The sequence below is a fragment of the Pezoporus occidentalis genome, unplaced genomic scaffold (genome assembly GCF_034315485.1).
Source record: "Pezoporus occidentalis ecotype Australia unplaced genomic scaffold, CSIRO_AGI_Poc_V1 ctg326, whole genome shotgun sequence".
In the NCBI taxonomy this organism is placed as follows: Eukaryota; Metazoa; Chordata; class Aves; order Psittaciformes; family Psittacidae; genus Pezoporus; species Pezoporus occidentalis.
Window position 1 is genome coordinate 67,032 of NW_026915224.1, and position 19,081 is coordinate 86,112.

The following is a 19,081-nucleotide window of genomic DNA, read 5'->3' on the forward strand; positions in this document are numbered from 1 at the left end:
CCCACAATGACCCAGATGAGGTCACCCTGGTTCCCCAACCTCAGCCACCAAAACAAAGGCCACACATGTGCTCCCATTTTGTACTTAATGTGAAGATCTACCCTGTAAATTCTCTGAGAAGGAATACCACAGCAAGTGGTTTATTACCTCAGTGATACAAGGGGCTCTGGCATGAGATGCACCGTACGAAATGCCTATGTACAGCTGGTGTTCCTACTTCGTAGAAGGGTTATGCTGAGCTCAGGCATGAGCAGCTGTATGCAAGTAACAGGATCCACCAGGAATTCTGGTGTTACCTTAGCACTGGAGAGCACAAACACAACGGGTGGGAACAGAGCAACTCCTGGGAGGAGATATGGCAACCTCATGACATGGCCACAGCTAGGGAGGACAGGCACTGGTGGGGTTTTCTCCAGTGCAGGAGCTGAGCCACTGTGTCACTGCCCCAGTCCCAGCAGGACAAAGGCAGGAGGCTTGTCCACTATCCACATCTGGAGAACCATGGGTCTGGTTGTTTAGGAGAGACCCTGGAAATAAAACCAGCACAAAAACCTCTTGGTATTATGAAATTAGCACTTTAATGAGGAAAATAAACCCCAGGCACAACCACTGCAGCTGGGCAGGAGCAGGAGACCCATCCCAGGGCTGCAAGGGGGCATGGCCTGCGTTGCTGTGCCTTCCCTGTCCAGTGGTGACTGCCTGGGCACAGTGGAGGAGCCATGCTCACAGGCTTCTCAGGGGGCTAAGGGATGATGTGTGCACTGTGCCAACCCCTGCTGGTCGAACCAGCACAGACCCCAACCTGTATGACCCTCTCACTTTTCTCCTGCAGCCATGGTGCAGGAATGTTTCATGACAGTAATTCTCAAGAGAATTGCCTCTTCTGAAGACAAAAGTGAACATTCAGCATTAACACCTTTTAATAAGAATGTAGTTAAGGAATTCGGCCCCAAACCACCAAGTGATTTGCAGCACTGTGTCTGTTGCCAGCAGTGGAGCCTTAGCAGGGAAAGATGGGATCAGTCCACTGCACTGCACCTGTGCCTAGTGTCTCATGGTGAGCGGCATGGTAACAAGGCACTCACCATCTCCCTGGGCCCACCCCAGCCTAAGACAGTGGTGACAGGGGAGCGGGAGCAGACCCACACCCGATCCCCGCCACTGCTGTTTCACAGCCCAGTGTGTTACCCCAATTCATAGAACCAACCAGGTTGGGAAAGCTCTTCAAGCTCACCCAGTCCAACCGTTCCCCAGCACTGCCAAGGCCACCACCGACCCACGGCACTGAGGCCTCGTCTCCACGGTGTGTGAACACTGCAGGGCCGGTGACTGCAGCCCTGCCCTGGGCAGCCTGTTCCAATGCCTGAGCACCCTCTGGGGCAGGAATTGTTCCTCAGCTCCATCTAAACCTGCCCTGGCGCAGCTTGGGGCCGTTTCCTCTTGTCCCATCCCTTGTTCCTTGGGAGCAGAGACCGCCCCCCACTCCCTACAGCCCCCTGTCAGGCAGTTGTACATTTTCGACCAGGTCAGTGGCCAAACGCTACCGGCCACTGCGCTCTTAACACCGGGGAGCCCCGTTAGCAGCGTCCCCACGCACCGGGCCTACACCTGAGGCGCAGGCAGCGGCTCGGCTGCGCCGGGACGGGCGGGGGGGCGGGTGAGGGCGCCCGGTGCGGAGACGCTCGGGGTGGGTGCGCGGGGGCTCCGAGGGCTCTGCCGAGGGACGGACCGGGACCGGGACCGGGACCATCCTGCGCGGAGCCTCCGAGCGGACCTCCCCCCTTCCTCCCGGAAGCGCCGCCACGCTCATGACGTCAGCGGAGCCCACCAATAGGCTCCCGGGACACGTCGGCGTCCCCACCGCCGCTAGTCCCCGCGCGCCGCCGCCACCCCGCGCCGCCGCAGCCCCTTCGTCTTCCCCCCCCCCCAACCCCGCCGCCTACCTCTATGCGGCGGGGCCGGCGGAGCCGCAGGCCGCGCTCCCCCGCGAGGCTGCCCTCGGCCTGCTGAGCCTGGAGCGCTGGTAAGGAGCGGCGGGGACCGTGCCCGGGGGCGGCCGCGGGCTGGTGTGGGAGGAGAGGGGCCTAGATGGGAGCTGGGGGACAGGGGGAGCCGAGGGCGTGAGGGCAAAGGGGCCCGGAGAGGGGGCACTGAGAGCGGTGCGAGGGGCTTGGGGGGGGGCGATGGGGAGAAGGGGGTTGTGGGGAGGGGCGGGGGGAGAACGACGCAGCGAGGGTGAGGAAAGGATGTGGGGTTAGCGGGGGAAGTGGAGAGGGAGGTTGGGATCAGGAAGGGCTGTGCGGGGAGAGCGCTAGAAGGGGAGAGAGCCTGAGGGGGCCTCGCTGGGGTGAGGAGGGTTTTGGGGGGGCTGGTGTGTGCGTTTCGGTATTGGGGGGCTGGTGTGTATGGGGCTTGAGGGGACTACGGGGAAAGCTCGGGCGCTGGTGAGCGTTGAGGGGTGTGGAGAGCCGTGGGGCACATGACGGGGCGGGAGGAACGTGAGGCTCCGGGTCGAGGCCGCAGCGTGGGCCCTGTGTCCCTCCCCACATCCACCCTGTTTTGTGGGGGGCGGCAGGGGGGGAGCTTGCCTTTCGGGGTGAGCGCTGTGCAGGGAGGAACAATACCAAAAGTTGTCTGAAATGGTAATTTCCGTTTCCCATTTCATCATCCCTGGGTAGGCGTTAGCCCTGCGTGTGTATGCGCAGAGGATGGAGCTGAACCGAGCTGCAGCCAGCCAAGCCCGGCTGATCCGCGTTTATTTATTTATTTCCTAGTTTAATCTTTAAATTGCTTGGTATTTTTCTCCTCGGAGAAGCCTTTGTATGCCGCGGAGGGGCTGCTCGACACCTTTGCCCTTTAGCAAAGAGAAGGGGAAAAAAAAGACAGAAGAGGAAAAAAAAAAAAAAGAAAGAATGCGAACCCAAAACAGCTGCACTTCTGCAGCCCAGAATTAACCTCCCCCCGCCCGGTTCATGGTCTGCATGTTTAGAAAGGCAAATCGCTGCTCTCCCACCAGCCCTCTCCTCGAACAGCAGCCTGGACGAGCTGAGCCCTCGGTGCCCTCTGCCCTTTCCCAGGGAGAGCAGCTGTCCTGCGAGGGGGTGTGCGTGCGGGTTCAGAACTGGCCTCTTCATTGAGGCACAGGAGTCGGTGTGTTTATGGGTTGGCCTCTACTCCAGGCTGAGAGATGTGTTTTGATATCCAGTTGCAGGAAAAGGGTTCCTCCCCCCTCCTGGTTTTGTACACAAAGTACTCTCTTACCACTGGGGACATGGCCCTATAGGCAGAGAACAAATTCCAGGCTGCTCTTGAAGCAAAATTCCCCTTGAGATGGCTTTTGAAACTGGGTATAGACCAATTCATTTTGTATTGTTTTTTTCCCCTTTCCTGTGCAGGCAAAGATATTTAGCTGAAAACATCTTGTTAATGTAATACTTTATAGCGGCTGTGTGCTTCCCTGAGATTATATAAATTTAAGGAACTTGGAATTAAATGTATTTATGTTTTTTTTCTTGTTCATAAAATGAAACATTTTTGTATAATCACTCCAATTATTTCTCTTTTTTTCTGGGTGGGGGGGAAACACTCCATGGAGTCATGGAGACGCAAAAGCAGATTAACTTCTGCCTGTTTTCAGATGGCATCGATACATTCTTTTGTGTGTGCTTTACCAGGAACTAAATATTTGCCTTGATTAACTTAAAAAGAAAAAAGCTGGCTTTTCACCAAGTGGATTTACTGGTTTACTGGCAGCTGAAGGTGCGTGTTGGAGCACTTTTAAGTGGTTGTGGTGGCCTGCAGTGAAAGGGCTTAAAATGCTGCATGGAGCCAGACCTGCGCCGGCTTCTGTGTCTCAGCAGGGAAACTCTCAGGCACCTCCTTCCCTTACGCCTGCAGAGCATCACCCTGAAGCTGTGTGACCTGTTTTCTGCTGTGGCAAGCTCCCTTTGTGGAGGATCTCGGTCTGAGGGGTCGTCGTCTGTGCCCAAGGGTGTGCTCTCAGGGCTCTGCTTGAGCTGCTCCTGAAGCACAGTTACCCTCACGGCCTACCCGTGCTCGTTCCCAAGGCAGAGCTGTGCTGCTGTGTCTGTGCTGCCGTGTGGGTCCCTGTGTCTGCTCTTGCCACGGTGTGTGGGGGTTTGTGGAGCTCAGTGCTTTTTATGCAGAGATGCTCCAGGTCTCTGCTTCTGAGAGAACTCGTCAGTCCTAAAGGAGGTAGCACAGAAAAGGTTAGAACTTGCCAGGGCACATCTCGTCTGTGTCCTCCCTGTGAAAGGGCGATCTGGGCCTCCGTGAGGTTTGCTGTGAACCTGTATTGTTGGGCTAGCAGGGACTTGCATCACCTGCAGACTTGTCTGAGTAAGTGCTGAGGGTTTGGTTTGCGAAAATCACAGCAGATGGAGTTGCCCTTATAGCCAGCAATGTGCTGGAGCTGGAGTGTGTGTAAGCCTTTTGATTTCTGCCCTCGTGACCATCTCCCAACTGGTTTTGCCTTGTTCCTGTTCACAGCAGTGATGACAGGAGCCCTGGTCATGGAAGCGTTTGCTGCTTTGACAGGCTGAGAGCTGGAGATGTTACATTTAGTGTTTCACAATTGGTTTTACTGTTTGGTTCTGCTTCTGCTTTTAGAAAATGAACTCTTGTCCCTATCCCCATTTAATTAAAAAAAGGCTCAGGGTGAAATGATTTTTTAAATGTGCTGCTTTTTGTTTTTAGGGTATCGTAATAGCATTTTCTCAGACTTAAACATGCAGATTGTCCATTATGAATGTCTGTTTTGAGCGGGGGAAGAAAACTCAAAAAATACCCTGGAAACAAAAAGCCCTTCATCAGAGCAGTGGGTTTGATTTCTTCCTTCGTGTGTGGCAGACAACCTGTTAAAATGATTTTATTTTCTACTTATGTTTCCATCAACTGAGTCCCCAAAACCACTTCTAAACAAACTGAAGCATCTCACAGTGTCATGCAGTGTTCTTCTGCTGTTCAGCAGAGCAGACAAATGTATTTCTCTAGGGTCAGTGAAGACTAGTCGTGTTAATCAATACTGTACCAGCAGTGCTCCCTTTCAGTAAACCAGATGGACTGCTCACGACTGGTGGTGATTATTTTAACTGTGTAATTGTAACATGGCTGCGTGATGACAGTGTTTCCTGCAGATACTTCAAAGGAAGGTTCCTGACAAGTATATCTTTACAGCATTTAATCTGTACTCTGTGTCTTTATGGTGTTGCCTTTGGATGTGTGTTTGAAGTAGGACAATTGTTTTTGTGTGGGCTTTTTTGTTTTACCTCCTGTTTTTCTGTATGTTAAAAGAAGGCAATGCTCTGTAATAATGGAGTGTCTTGAATACAGGAATAAAACCAGGATTGTGGGGGGGGGGGGTCTCAGTTTCAGTTAGTTCAGTTAGTTGTGGGTTTCAGTTCTAGGTCCATGCAGTGACTAAGGCGAAAACTAGGAAGAGCTTTAAGTCACTGGGAGGAAATCGCAGTATTTTTTAAGTAGTACTTGAATCTTCTCCAAGCTTTGTTTGTGGGGGGAAATACATTGTGTGGTGACTTGAGTCTTAACTGGGACAGTCTAATTACTCGGTGAAGAAATCCTTCTCCGAGGGAAGGAAATGCACAGGAGCTGGTTAATTACATTTTGTGAAACGACTGAGCGAGGCTCCCTCCCGAGGGTTAGCCCCTCTTCCTGCCTCCTGAGCAGCACCTGAATTTCAGGCTTGACCGTCTGCCTCGTGGATTGAAATTCTTCCTCGGCATTAAGATTTAACGTTGGTAGATGCATAGCAAGTAGTGACAGGTACTGCTGCTTTCCAGTACAGCAAAGCAAATAATACTCGGAAATATTTACATGGTGGTTGTTATTCTAATCGTATTTCCTTTATGGGCCTCTAGTAAAGGTGGCTTGTCTGCTCCCCCCCCCGTGACGAGTCAGAACTGTAGGTATTCCAGTTGTAAACGGCTGTGGAGAGAAACTGGTGCCTCCATAGCAAAGATTTCAGTGTTTTGTGATTAGCCCGCATGTATTTTTACCCCATCTAATTTAAACCAGTCTGCATGGCACTTCGCAGGAGTGATTTGTTTGTGGCTTTGAAATATATTCTTTTTCGTGCGAGAGATCAGCGGCACAGAGGGAGCTGCTTTTTCTGAGGGTGCAGAGCGATGGGATTCTCCGCCAAGTCTTATGTAATTTGTATGTCACTGATGCATGGTCATAAAAATACTCTCAGGAATGTTGAAGGCAAAGCTGGTGTAGCCAATTATCTGAAATCACAGGCATCCTAAACCGTATGGGCTTGTGCAGCCAGAGCCTTAATATGCTTGGGCAAAATGCTGTCTTCAGTATCCTGCTGTGAGGAGGGGGGGAAGCTGTCAGCGCCGGCAGTCTGGAGGCTGCTCTGGGGGGTATTCAGCTGTACCTGGAATTTCCAAGCCTTCCTGTGTGAGAGCTGGTGCTTTCTGATCTATTTTGTCGTGCTATTGCTTGGTATTTAATTTGTCTGAGCCTGGGTGGTGGTGCAGGCTTCATCTGTGGCTGGTTATAGGTGATGCCAATTTGTAATCTTTTACAAGTGCGTATAAAAAAATATATATAAAAAGCAGCTTAAATGCTAATAGCAGTGAAAAATCTGTTCGGCGTGTAGCGTGTGTGAAGAAAGCAGGCACACACGTTGGTCTGTGTAGTCTCTGTCAGATGAGCTGAGGGCTTTTAAAAAGCTGTTATAATTTTTATGCTGTATGTGGAATGGCTAATCCCATAAAAGCCTCGCACCTTTTGACAGATGAAACGCTGCTGTTCTTAACTTACTTGAGCAAAATATTTTTATAGATGGTATTAGCTCTGTGGCTCCAAGGGTAATGCAGTCCTTACACGAGAAAGATCTTGCTTTGATCTGACAGCTTTCAAGATCCATTTCCAATCACTGAGCTGCATTAACTCTGTTTATAGTGGTGCCCTCAGACTTTTTTGTGTTTATGTGATTCTTCAGGGTGTTAACATTTCTGTGTATACAAGTTCTTTTTAATAAACTGAAGGAGTAATTGGGGTCAGGAAAGGAAATAATCCTGTTAGAAGGTGCAGTTAATTATATCAGGCATTTTGGGTTCCAGAATTCTTCCTCTCGATTCTTTAATGTTTTCCCCATGCTGAAGGATGTAGAGAAATGACCAGATTGCCACCAAAACAGGACAGTGGGGCAGGGAGTGTCTCCACAGTTATTTTGGGAGTGTGAAGCAAGTGCAGCTGCAGGGTCTCTGGCTGTGAGGGTTGTGGGGAGGCTTCCCCAGCAAGCAGCCTCTTTCCTCTCTGCTATCCCAGCCTTCGACATGATGTGCGTGGTCCACTGGGAATGGCTGTCAGCAGGAGCAGCCCTCCCCTCTCCCCCTGTGCCTGCTCTCTTGCCAGGCCTCACGTATGAGAAAGCATCCTGGGTTTCCCTGCCCCTTTCAGTTTTGGTAGTGAAAAAGGCCTGAGCTCCTACAAAGGGTTTCTGAAACCTGCATCTCTTCTGGGTCATTTTCGAGTTCATCCTGTGAGATGTTCCACTCGCTGCAGCATAGCTGTTGGGAGCAGGGGGTCTGTGAAGGCCGAACAGCTGAGAGATGCTGCCCCAATGTAAATGAGAAGCGTGTGGTAGTCCTTAGTATTGCGGAGTAGTGGTGATGGAGAGCGAATTAGCTGTTGTAGCCAAGAGAAAGTAATGTTTTTTTTTCTAGGTCAGGGTTGAAGGCACTGTCAGGGTGGTGATGTGAAGCATATATTACTGTCTGCATTGTCCCTGCCATATGGATGTGTGCAGCACTGCCCTTGGCACTCATGCATTGAATTATTTATCCTCTCAAAATCTGTAGGCAGCCTTTCTTCCCCTGTCTCTAAGAAAACCAAACTTATCCGATGAGTATTTCCTGCATTGGCAGGAGCAAGATATTGATCGTGTATCTTGTGTTTGTATTAGCAAACCAAAGGTTACATCTTTCAATATTTTGTGGAAACACTGAAATATTAATTCTGCTGGTAGGTGCAAGGTGTTTGTGCTGGGTTCATATGTGACTAAAATGTGTGCCTGTTTCTTTAGCAACAAAATTTACAGGCTTTGAAACTGGAAGGGGTAGGAAACTTTTTCAGTATGTGTAAAAGAAGCTTTGTCTGAACTATGTACTGAGGGAACTGGTGTTTCTTCTCACCTACAAACAGCGAGAAAGCATCTGCTTTCCTCTTGTGTTGTGTTGGATTTGCTCTGAGAAAATGATGATGCTCGTTTGAGCGGTCGGCTTCAGGTCCTCAGCTGGGATGCAGCGTCTGCTGGGTGTCACAGAGGGGTGGCTAAATGGCTGTGGGTAGTGTGGGGGGGAGCAAACACTGAACAAGCTGTAATTCATTTTTTTTAAGCCTGTCAGCTTTTTGGTGTAGAAAAGGTCAAAAAGACTTACCTTCAGAGCAGCATAAAGCTGCCATAACTGTGTCATGGGCATGGCAAGGAGGGGAGACGTTACCCTCTGAAAAATTCACCACAATCTAGAGACAGCCTGTCCCTGAAGGCTCGACATCCTGTGCAGCAGGAGGCTGGGGAGCTAGGGTTTGTAATGCTGTGCTACTCCGAGTGTCTTGATAGGAAATGAAAGGATGTGTAATTAGGAGCTCCTAAAAAAACCCACTGAATAGCTTTAAAGGAAAATAATGTGAATGGAAATTTCATTATTAAGTATAAAATGTTTAACTGCAGTTTATTGTGCATCTTCATTTTAAATACAGTACACATGAAAGCTTCCCCTCCCCCTAAACATGGAGCCTTATCAGCTTATCTGGGCAGAAGTTCAGAGCCATAAAACTATATCCTGCTTACACCTTCCAGCCTATCCTATGACCTGCTCTGTGTAAACAAGTTGTACCAGGAGCTCCAAATTACTAGTAAGTAGCTGGGTGTTCTGCAGGCCAGTTAGGTCTAGGAGGAGCCAAGATAAAGTTCCAAGAAGTTTTCCATTGGGAATGGTCTCCTGATAGCTGCCTTCGGCCGGGAGGAGACAACGGATCTGGTATCCTGCTGACTGTGGCAGTGACCGTATCCTGTGAAAAGCAGTAATCTTTGGGGTAGACTTTACACTTTCGGTCTGGTGTTTTCCATGTTCTGCAGGCTGTTAGGGATTGTGAAATGTCACCGTTGTCGTAACAACACACACTGCTTGCTGCACCGACCGTTGCGTCAGGCCTTGCATGGACTGGAGATGTAAGCCTATTTATAACGTACTGCTATCATTATATCTTTAGATAGATGGATGAGATTAGCCATGCTGATGCTGGGAAGAACTATAGGTGGATGCAGGAAAGGGGGGGGGGGGGCTGCATGGGGGAAACAAACATCCTGCTCATGGCTGGGCTACGGTTGTTTAAATACCACTGGGTGAGCTGGTGCTCTAGTTACAGTGTTTGGCTGCTTCCCATAGCTAGCTGTCTCCTTGGTTTCATCTTGCAGTGAGGCACAGGCAAATACATTTACCCAGGCTGGATTGTGGGTATGTAAAGAGCAAGCCTCTTTTATTTTTGTGTGTAAAACTTTACCTTTCACCTTCCAAGCATTGAATACATTAGCCAGGTTTGGAGATGAAAGCCTGTTCTCCTTGAATGTTGACCTTTTTATTCCAACTCATGTGGTTTCTTGTCCTACCACTCAAGAAAGGACATGTGAGAATATGCTAGTTTTGGAAGTGAAGATAGCTGATAACTGCTGTATCTTCTCTAGCTTCCTTCCTTGCTGTGGCCTGTCTCTGGGTACATGTTGGGCTCTGCATTGTCACTGTCCTGGACTCTGATCTGTTTGACACCCTCCATTTTGCCAGCAGCCCAGAAGGCTTCTGGCTTTCTGACTGGGATTTGAAGTGGCCTGCTTTACTCAGCTGCTCTCTGCTGTGCATGATTGTGGCAAATTAATCTGCTTCCTCTGTGATTAGGGCTGGTACCAGGGTGTTAAACTCATTCTATGGTGAGAGTGGAGTTGTCTTTGAGTTAGCTCTCATCCAGGGGAGAAGAGATGAGACAGGAAGTCAACTTTGTGGCCTTTTCCTGGTGTGTTGAGTAGTGCTTCTTAGTTAGAAGGCTACAGGTTATAGTCTTGAAATGCCTGAATTTACTCCTGCAGTCTGTTCTGTCTGCTAGCTTCCTCTACTTCAGCCACCATAATATTTCTTCTCCCTTCTGTTGGTGCCCCCCCTTCCCAGAAGCCTCATCTGATGGAGGTTATGCTTGGTGCTCTGTTACTGCCTTAGTCCTTCTCATCCAGGATCGTTGTCTCTAATTTTAGCTCGTCTGGCTTTTGATGTTCCTTCCCGTTTGTTACGGCCTTTCTCCCTCTCTCTGAGATCATCCTGCATCTTCATACCCCTCCTGAGATCTGGGCCTTGTTTTCGCACGCTGGGAGGAAAGTGCTTGAAAATTGAGTGAAGCTGTGGCAACATCAAGAGGTGAAGGATTTGGGGGCGTGGAGACTTCTGCCAGGGATAAGAGTTGGGGGTGCTGTTAGCACTGGGACTGCTGTTGTGTGTACCAGTAATGGCTTATTACTTCTGCTGCATCCCTGTGACCAGCTGCTGTCTCTGGTTAGATCAGCTCTTTGAATCTTTCTCTTTTATGGATTCATCCTGGATATGAACGATGGGACTCTTTTCTATGACATTACCAGTAATAGTTGTAGGCAGAATTTACTCTTACTGAGCAGCGCAGGTAATTGAAATCCACAAGAATCCTTCAGAGAGTCTCTTCAGAGCTGTTATCTCGTCCATCTGGTGCTAATTCACTCGGTGCAGCTTGCAGTAGAGAAGGGTGCATGGGAGGTCTGCTGGCAGTGTTGCATGCTTAGTATTGCCTAGCAGCCTGGCTTCCCCCTGAACCTCCTGCTGCTTGCTGGGGCATGAGAGCTGTGAGCTGCCTGGCTTGCTCTAGAATTCGACTTCATGTAAGCGTGCATTTGCTTGTGTTTACAGAGATGACTGTTCTGATGTGGATGCATTTTGGCACAGCAAGCCAGTTCTTCACAAAAGGATGTGGGAGCACATCAGCAGGAAGCGGGGTACATGACCCGATAGCTCTGGCACAGGGAAGGTAGCTGGGCCTGGTAGGATTCATCTGCTTGAAGCCTAGTGAGGATGGTGTGTGTACGCATAATCTGATGTGTGCACAGAATATAAATACTTGCTGGTGCAGACATGCAGCCTGTGGTTTTAGAAGTTCTTTTGTGAAAACAACATTCAGCCCCTCCAGCTCAACGTGCAGCAAGGACATTCAGTAGAAACCTGATCCTACCAATTTGGGAAGGTTTTGAAAGGAACCCAGTAACTGCTACTGTGGTTTGATTTGCAGATTTATTATTTAGTTTTTTAGTCTTAAGGGTTGTAGCTGTTTGCATTGCACAGAGATAGTCTGCATATGGCTGTAGAGAGGAAGGTAGAGGGAGTTGTGGATCAGGGGCAACATTAGTTGAAATGGTAATGGAAATGCTTCTGTGGGCTCTACGGCAAGTGATCCTCGGGGAAAGTGGAGCATGACTGGAATGTATTCGGTGGTGTGTGTGTTTGGTGTGTGTGGGTAACCTGAGCTCACCTGTAAAGAGCTTTGTTACCGAGATCCTTTCTGACCTAACTTGCTTTTGTCAACACTCACACCAAATGACTAAGGAGCGATGCTGTCCTCGAGGGTGGTTATGTAAAATGTTAATGCATTTTTTTTCAGGTCGGCTTTAACTTCAACTTCAAAGAAGGTAGTTTGCTTTATGGTTGAACCTATGAGCAGTTTTATGTGCAGGGTGGAGTGAACTTGCGGAGAATATTGCAGTTTTCCCACTGTCATAAAAAGTTATGATCCTTATGATTCAAGTATTGTTCTGTAGGTGGAGGCAAGAGGCAGATGCAGAGGTCAGTGGGAGCGTGTTCAGAGTGAGTTCAGATGCGCCAGCGGAGTGAATGCTGTCCTCTGTGTTCCCAGCTCACTGAAACGGGTTCAAAAAGTGCCTTGTGCTCTTTCTGGGTCTTCCTAAGAAACCTGCACCTGTGTTACTCGTGGAACAGGCAGACCATTTCCATGGGAAAGGAACTTGGCAGGGGGAACCGTGAAAAGCGGCTGAGAAGGGTGCTTTTTTCCAGTGCAGCATTTTAAACTGTTCTTAAAATGTGGTGCTTCACAGTGGAAAAGAGACTGTAAGTCAGTTTATAACCTACTTTCTTTCTGTGGGCTTTTCTTTTGGGGCATGAGCAAAGTGAGTTAAAATAAACCAAGTGGCTGCCTCGTGAATGAGCCTCATTCCAATTAACTTCACCTGTGCTTCAGGAGATATTTAAAACCGGAGATATATCCTCTATAAAAAGGACTGCTTAGGCTGAGTGATCATGGTGGGAGAGTAGGCAAACCTTTTCAAGACTTAAATGTAGGCTTTTATAAAAGTATCTGACAACAGGTTCTCATTGCCCTGTGCTGCTTTTAAACCCCAGTAAGGCATAGGACACTGCTATAGTCAGTGCCGCCAATTCTGAGATACAAAACACTGCTCAGTTTTCAGTAAGTAATTTACAGCTGATTTAAGATAAGTCACTATTCCTGTTCCAGTCAAATCTCTATAAATACTCCGAGTGACTTTGCCTCTCCAAAGCGTTTTCTGCTGGGATGGGGAGGTATGAATGTGCTCTTTGTTTACAGCCAGGAAAATAGAAGGATCACAACATCCAAACCTGTACATGTTAGAACTTCGTAAAACCTGTTTTTTAAAGACTGTATGCTCTATCTAAATGTGCACATACCTTTGTTGAGGTGGTTTGTTTTCCATTCTATCAGCTTGAATAATTTTATTCTGCATACATTAAAACTTGGGGGGGAGAGAAGGGAGACTCTGATCTTTATAAATGGATGATCCATTAGCAGTTCCAGCCTGCCTTTTATTTATTTTAGTAAACACATGTGTGAATGTAAACATTTTATCCAGAATGGCCTTGCAAATGTTCCTGCATTAACATATATTGTCATGGAGAATAATTTTCATTTAACTGTAATTTGCTTTATATTTTCCTCCCTGGTTGCCATAGAAACTCAGTCTGATGTGGCAGTGACTACTAGCAGGAGCTGGGTTATGTATTGCCTTTATAATGGACCTCTGTTAATCATGCGGCAGTTCTCGCCCAAGGAACCATGATTATTTGCAGGGGGCACTTTATTTATATAAACTGTAAGATGCCTGTGGTACCTCAGCTTAATATTCAGAGTTATCAGGGGTGCTTTTATGTTCCACAGAAGTTTTGTCATAAGAACCACGTATTATGATGATTTTGGAATTAATGTATATTTAGTTAAATTTAATGTCCGTTAGACTTCATTTTCAATTTTCATTTCATTTGCTGTAATAGCCTGACTAGTAACACGCTTTCCTGTGGTTCAGTTTAAGATCTTAAACATCTGAAATGCAGCCTTGAAACATTTGTTATCCTTTGTCTGTGTGTAAAAAGTTGACTTGCTTTTCATAATAACTTGCCTGTGTCTTCATAGTGGTGCTTGCAGCTGGGCAAACACTTTCCCTTCCACCCCAGGTCTGGCACGTAACAGCAGTGAGTTCTGTCTGATGGAGTGATACCAAAGCACTTCTTCATGCTTCTAAAGAAACAACTTTCCTGTTGGCTAAGAGGTCCTTAGTTGCGTTGGTGGCCTGTCTGTGGATTTTGGGTTTATTTTGCACCTCTGGTTTTTGGCTGCCCTGTCCATATCTGCCCGGCACCATAGCTGTTGTTCTTCTGATCTGTGCGTGTGAGTGTTAGAGGCGTCCTCTGCAGCTGGTGGTAGGAAGGAGATTTTACAGCAGAAGGTAGTGGTGCCGTCCCAAGGCAGGGGTGGTTTAGGGCTTTAGATGTTACCCCTCTGTACAAGCCCTAGTGTGGTGATCGGCTTTGCCCTCATCTGGAGGGACAGGGGACTGTGGTGATTACCATGGGCATGGAGAAGTGGGTGCTCTGTCTTTGATGTGGCTTCAAGGGTAAGGTACAGTGTGATCTCCAGGAGCATCTGTGCTCAGACAACTGATGTTTTATGGTGCACTGAGAAAATAGAAGGTTGCTGATGTCCGCCTTCCTCCAGGCTTCTTGAAACCTGGAAAGACTTGCCTTCCATCTACTGAGATCAGAGTCATCGTGACATTGGTTTAAACTGAACTCTTCAATTAGCAAATGATTCATATTTGCTCGACAGGATGAGGTGAAGGAGGGAAAATCCACCCCTTGGGGTTCTCTTCTGTGTACTGCCATGGCAGAAACCTTAAACTGTAACTTAGAGAAGTGAATTTCAGTCACCTCCTGAACCAGGCTCCTCAAACCGAATTTACAGTTGGGTTTTATGTCTCAAAGATGATTTGTGTGTGTTGGCCTTTCCTTTCCTGCTCTGTGGTGAGATGCCAATTATCAGTTACGTAAGTCCGGATTACTCCAGCACGTGGATGCTTTCAGCTGCATATGGTCTCCCAGTTATTTCTCAGTACTTCACAAAAAGAATTGAGTAACATCTTGTTCTGTAATGCAGTATTAGGAAACTGAGCATTTTTTTTCCCGTAATGGCGTATAAACAAGTAGTGATAACATCCTATTTAAAGCGCTTGGAGGAGGTCAGGCTCAGGAGGGGAGGCAGGGCTGAATCAGCCTTTATTTTTCTTATACGTACACACCATATTTTAGCACAGTATTGCTTCCTTCCATGAGAGCTGTGAGCAATATTAAATAAATGAGCTGTGAGAAACGCTCACTGTTGAGGTGTATAAGCAGTGCGGTGTGTCTGCTGTGGGGATGGTCTAGCCTTGCTACCTCTGTCCCCCTTTGCGTGTTTCTGTCTTCCACTGTATGATGTTGGTGCTCTTCTGCTGTGTACAAGAAGCAGGTATGATTCATAGTCAAAGGCCAGTCTAATTTTAATCAAATTCTGAAAAATGGCTTGGCTGTAGTCAGGACTTTTGGTTCTCATGTAGACTTTTTACATTTTCTCACTGTTTTTTCCTCCCTGTTGTCACATAAATGCTCACAGTTGACCATTAGTTCATGTCCTTCACTGACACCTTTGTGATACTCAGAGGTACCCCCTTCAAAGGGGGTGGGTAATGTGCTCTGCATCCTGACATTGCCAGCACCTCTAAGGTGTCAGATGGTACAGTCAGACTTGCTGGCAACCTATGAAATAATGAACACTCTCTAATTCATAGGTTTATCTGGATTTTATTCCGTTTGTGCTTAACTCCAGCTACCCCAAAATTGTTCCACACCAAATTCTTTAACATTTGTAAGTATTTTATGTGAGACTTGAGTACTAAAATATGTAATGGTGTAAAAAAATATGCAGAAGCAATTTTTTGAGCTGGTGTTGACTTGGTATTTCCCATGTCGTAGGAACAGCCTCATATGGGCTTAAGGCAGAGGCATACAATGGCTCTTTAGCCCATGGTTCAAGTCAAGAGGATGTCACTGTCTCGATAGAGTGTAGCTGGGCACTTTGACTTGTTGAAAACAAGCAAACATCCCTGACCCCCAACGACCGTGTAGTCTGTCTGTAAATGGGTGCACGGTATGGCTCATTTGTGTTATGAGTCCCTCCCAGGTGTGGGGCAGGTCTGTCACAGAGCCTTTGAGGTGTTGTTTTCCCAAAGGTGTGGTTCTGAAGGGCTGCTCCATGATTGCTCAGTGTGGGTACAAACTAGTGCAGTGGTGACTAAGTTACCTTTTGAATAGAGTCCTTTACCTGATAATTAGGTTAAACATTCCTTAGCATGAGAGAGAGCCTGGGTGGTTTTGGTGGCAGAAAGAGTTATTTGACTCTTTCTGAAGCTTTGCTTTGAGAATGTTTGAAGGTTCACTTATTTGCACTTGGGTTTGGTCTGACAGCTAATACGTTACCTTATCAGAAGTCATGAAGAAGTGTTAATTGCAGATAAAACATTATAAAGCCAAACTGTTGTTCTGCTCCCTCCTTCTCTTGGGCGCTTGGGTTGACTTTGAGCCGCTTTGCACCCCGTGTTGTGCTTTGAAGACGGCCTTGAATTCAGCTGCCTTAATTGTGCTGGAGATGTGGAGGGGAGGAGTGCTTTCTAGCACAGCCTGGACATGTTGGTAGTACCAGGAAAATGGTACAAATCGGGATGAGATGTGGGATGCTGGAGAGTTCAGAGAAGCTGCCTGTGTGCAGTCACAGGGAGAGGGATTTCTTCAGGGAGTTGGTGAATTGTTTCATTCTGCTCTGAACAGCCTCTTAATGAACTGCCCTCTCCAGGGTGCACAGAGATTAACCTCCCACGGCGAAATTCAACCTGGGAGACTTCCACCATATTGCTGCCTTCAAATGGTTGTATCTAAAAATACATTCCTGCTGCTGCACACCGGATTCGAGGCACGTTCATGTTTTTCCTTTCAGAAGGGGACTCGTGTTGCTGTATGAACTACTGTGCAAATCATAGTGTTTTCTGTGCAGAATTGCCATTTTTCTTCTCCCAGCAGAAAAAAAATGTGGTGGGAATAATTGTTCTGGTTGAAATTCCCTCTGTGACAACAATAGCAGCAGTGGGGTGGGGTGGTTTGGAAAAGCTTAATGGTGAGAAGTTTTGGAGGAGCAGGCTCTCCCAAGCTGCCCAGGCTTCACCATGTGATTCTTCCTCCCTGCTTCTCCTGCAGGGGACTAAACAGCATTCTCACAACTGCCTGGCTGGGTGGCTTTGACCACTTCTGTCCCTTCTGAGCTCAGCTATTCTGGAGTGCTTTGTCTGTGTCAGGTCTCATTTTCTCTACTCCATTCGGTCTCTGCTCCATTCTCTTATTCAGCTGTCCTCCTTTTGGTTGTAATTTAGCACTTCTGTTTCTTCGGGTGAGGAGGAATGAAAGCCTATCAGGCAAGTACACCTATAAGCAGTACTTGCAGTTATTGCTACCTCTGTGTGTAATGATTCATCCTGGAGGCAGACAGCTTGCTGCCCTCAATACCTCATTGTAGTTCCAAACAAGTTCAGATGATGTGCTTCAGCTTTGCTGGCTTGAGATTCCTCTGTTGCAAGGCTTTGTTTGTGAGTAACTGTGGAGACTGTTTTATGGCAGCAGTAGCACAAGGGCTAGTTTAGACACAGCACGGCTGGCTGTAGGTGAGTTTACTGCCCTGTGCTGAGCGCCGTGGTAGCTGATACCCTCGCAGCAAGTTGCAACTTGAATTCTTGCTGTTTGTGCCACTGGGGAAGCTGAGTGGGGCATCTGAGGACTGGCATAGAAAACAGCTTGCAGTGAACATTGCGTAAGTACGAGGAGCTTTGCTCTCAGCTCTCGCTGTTTTCTGTGTGTTCCTAACGCAGTTTTTACCTCTCAAGCTATTTAAGATTCCAAGTGTGTTTTCCTTCTTTCATGTTTGGCTTACCTTGACTCATTTTGATACAGGAGCTCATCTGCTGCATCTGCTGGACTTTTAACTGCTGCGCCTGCCCGTGGCTTCCCTAAGGCCTGCTGCTGATGCTCATCGGCAGCAGAGCTTGGTCACAAGCTACTTAGACAACCTAAACCATTTGTAAGGAAACCTTTGAAATATGGATGGCATTAGAGGGATTCAGGCTTAAAATTAGAAACTGTTTCTGATGCACAGTTGTAGTTGTTTACCTTGAACCATAATTATCTTATTTCCTGAGTTAAAAATGTTATGTCAGCTTACTGAAGCAAGATTTGATGACAAAGGAATTGTTTTTAGCCACCAGCAGAGCAAAGAGCGCTTCAAATAGGTGCCTAAGTATGATTTTATAACCTAGAGTTTAGCACACTCAGGGTTTTAAATGGCTCTGGAGGTTGTGTGGACTTACGGGTAGGCTGTTTGGCTGGGGATCAAGGGGTTTAATCCTGACCCTCTGTCCTTTTGTCCTCTGACCGTTTTCCTTGCCACCCTCTGTGCTGTTTGTTTGCACGGCAGTGTGTTTGAAGGGAGGGATGTGCCCTTTCCCTAGGTGTTTGTAGGCTTTCCTGGGGTGCGGTTTCACAGTGTGACCAGTGCCGGTTCACTGGGGCGGCAAGGGGCTGAGGCTCCCCGACCCTTCCTGCGGCGCAGGAGCCATTCAGCCCCTTCTGAAGCAGGAGGCCAGCAGGCAGAGGGAGGTGAGTGGGTTTTCTGCTGGGCTGGCAGGTGAAGCCGATCGATGAAAGAGCTCCAGAAGCTGCCCAAAGGAGAAGCTGGGGATCTAGCAGCTGAGCAGGCACAGGGGTCTCCCTGCTCCCCTCCGCGGTTACTGAGCCCCTCCGAAGGAGCTGGGGCACCGTTGACGGACGCAGGCAGACATTCGACTTCCTTGTTCTGTTATTTAACAATGCTCTTCAGCATATCTGTGTGGTTGAGGTGGCCTCGTGCCCTCCTCATACTACTCTCCAGCCCTGCTTTCTGTAGCTGTGAGACAGCAGCAGCCTTCTGCTTCAGCACCGGTACCCAGTGCTGACAGGATGTCCATTCTTCAGAAGAATGGAAAATGGGAGGGGAGCAACTTCTTTAATGATGGCAACTGCTACTTAAGCATGCTCAGGGTTTATAATAGAAGAAAAAAATCAGTGGAAGCTGTAGGTGCTTTCAATTTATGTAGTATTTTTAAAGAACTTTTTTATTCTGACCTTCACTTTCCAGGACCTAGATAACAGGGAGGAGATGCCCTGTGTAAATCGGGAAGGTGCTTTCTTTAGGGTCTCTCCTATGCAATTTGAGGTTATTGTAAAGCAAGCATGATAACTCTGGAAACTGAAGTCTTGAGCACGTTTTAACAATTGCCTTTTTCATGTTGCTTTCTGGGGACCTCCTGGGTCATCAGTCCAGGTCTGCTGCTGTGGCAGGTAATGGTGTCATCTCCTCCTTGTAATGCTGCACATATCTGGTTGTGAGCCTTTGAGTGAGAGCTGCATATTAAGAATAGAAACCCGTATGAGAGTTGTTGAAGTGTCTGGTTGTAACGTTTGTGTGATGACACAGAGTTTTCTTGGTGGAGGAGGTTGTATACCACTGATTGAAGTGGGTGATGGTGCAGTCTTTGGGTAAGTTTGCTATGTTTTTTTTCCTCTGGGAGAGAGACTGTATA

At 47.7% G+C, this 19,081-nt stretch overlaps 1 protein-coding gene across 4 annotated transcripts in view; it reads left to right on the top strand.

Annotated features, from left to right (window-relative positions):
• The first annotated feature begins 1,866 nt into the window (after positions 1 to 1,866).
• The window catches only part of ANKRD11 (ankyrin repeat domain containing 11), a 153,632-nt gene continuing 136,417 nt past the window's right edge, over positions 1,867 to 19,081 (top strand). For 3 of the 4 annotated variants that reach the window (XM_062628956.1, XM_062628954.1, XM_062628957.1), the window contains exon 1: positions 1,867 to 2,023. The gene's annotated coding sequence lies outside the window, so the exon portion shown is untranslated. Of the gene's footprint in view, positions 2,024 to 8,945; positions 9,227 to 19,081 lie in introns of those variants that run through there. The other variant, XM_062628955.1, reaches the window with a different exon arrangement.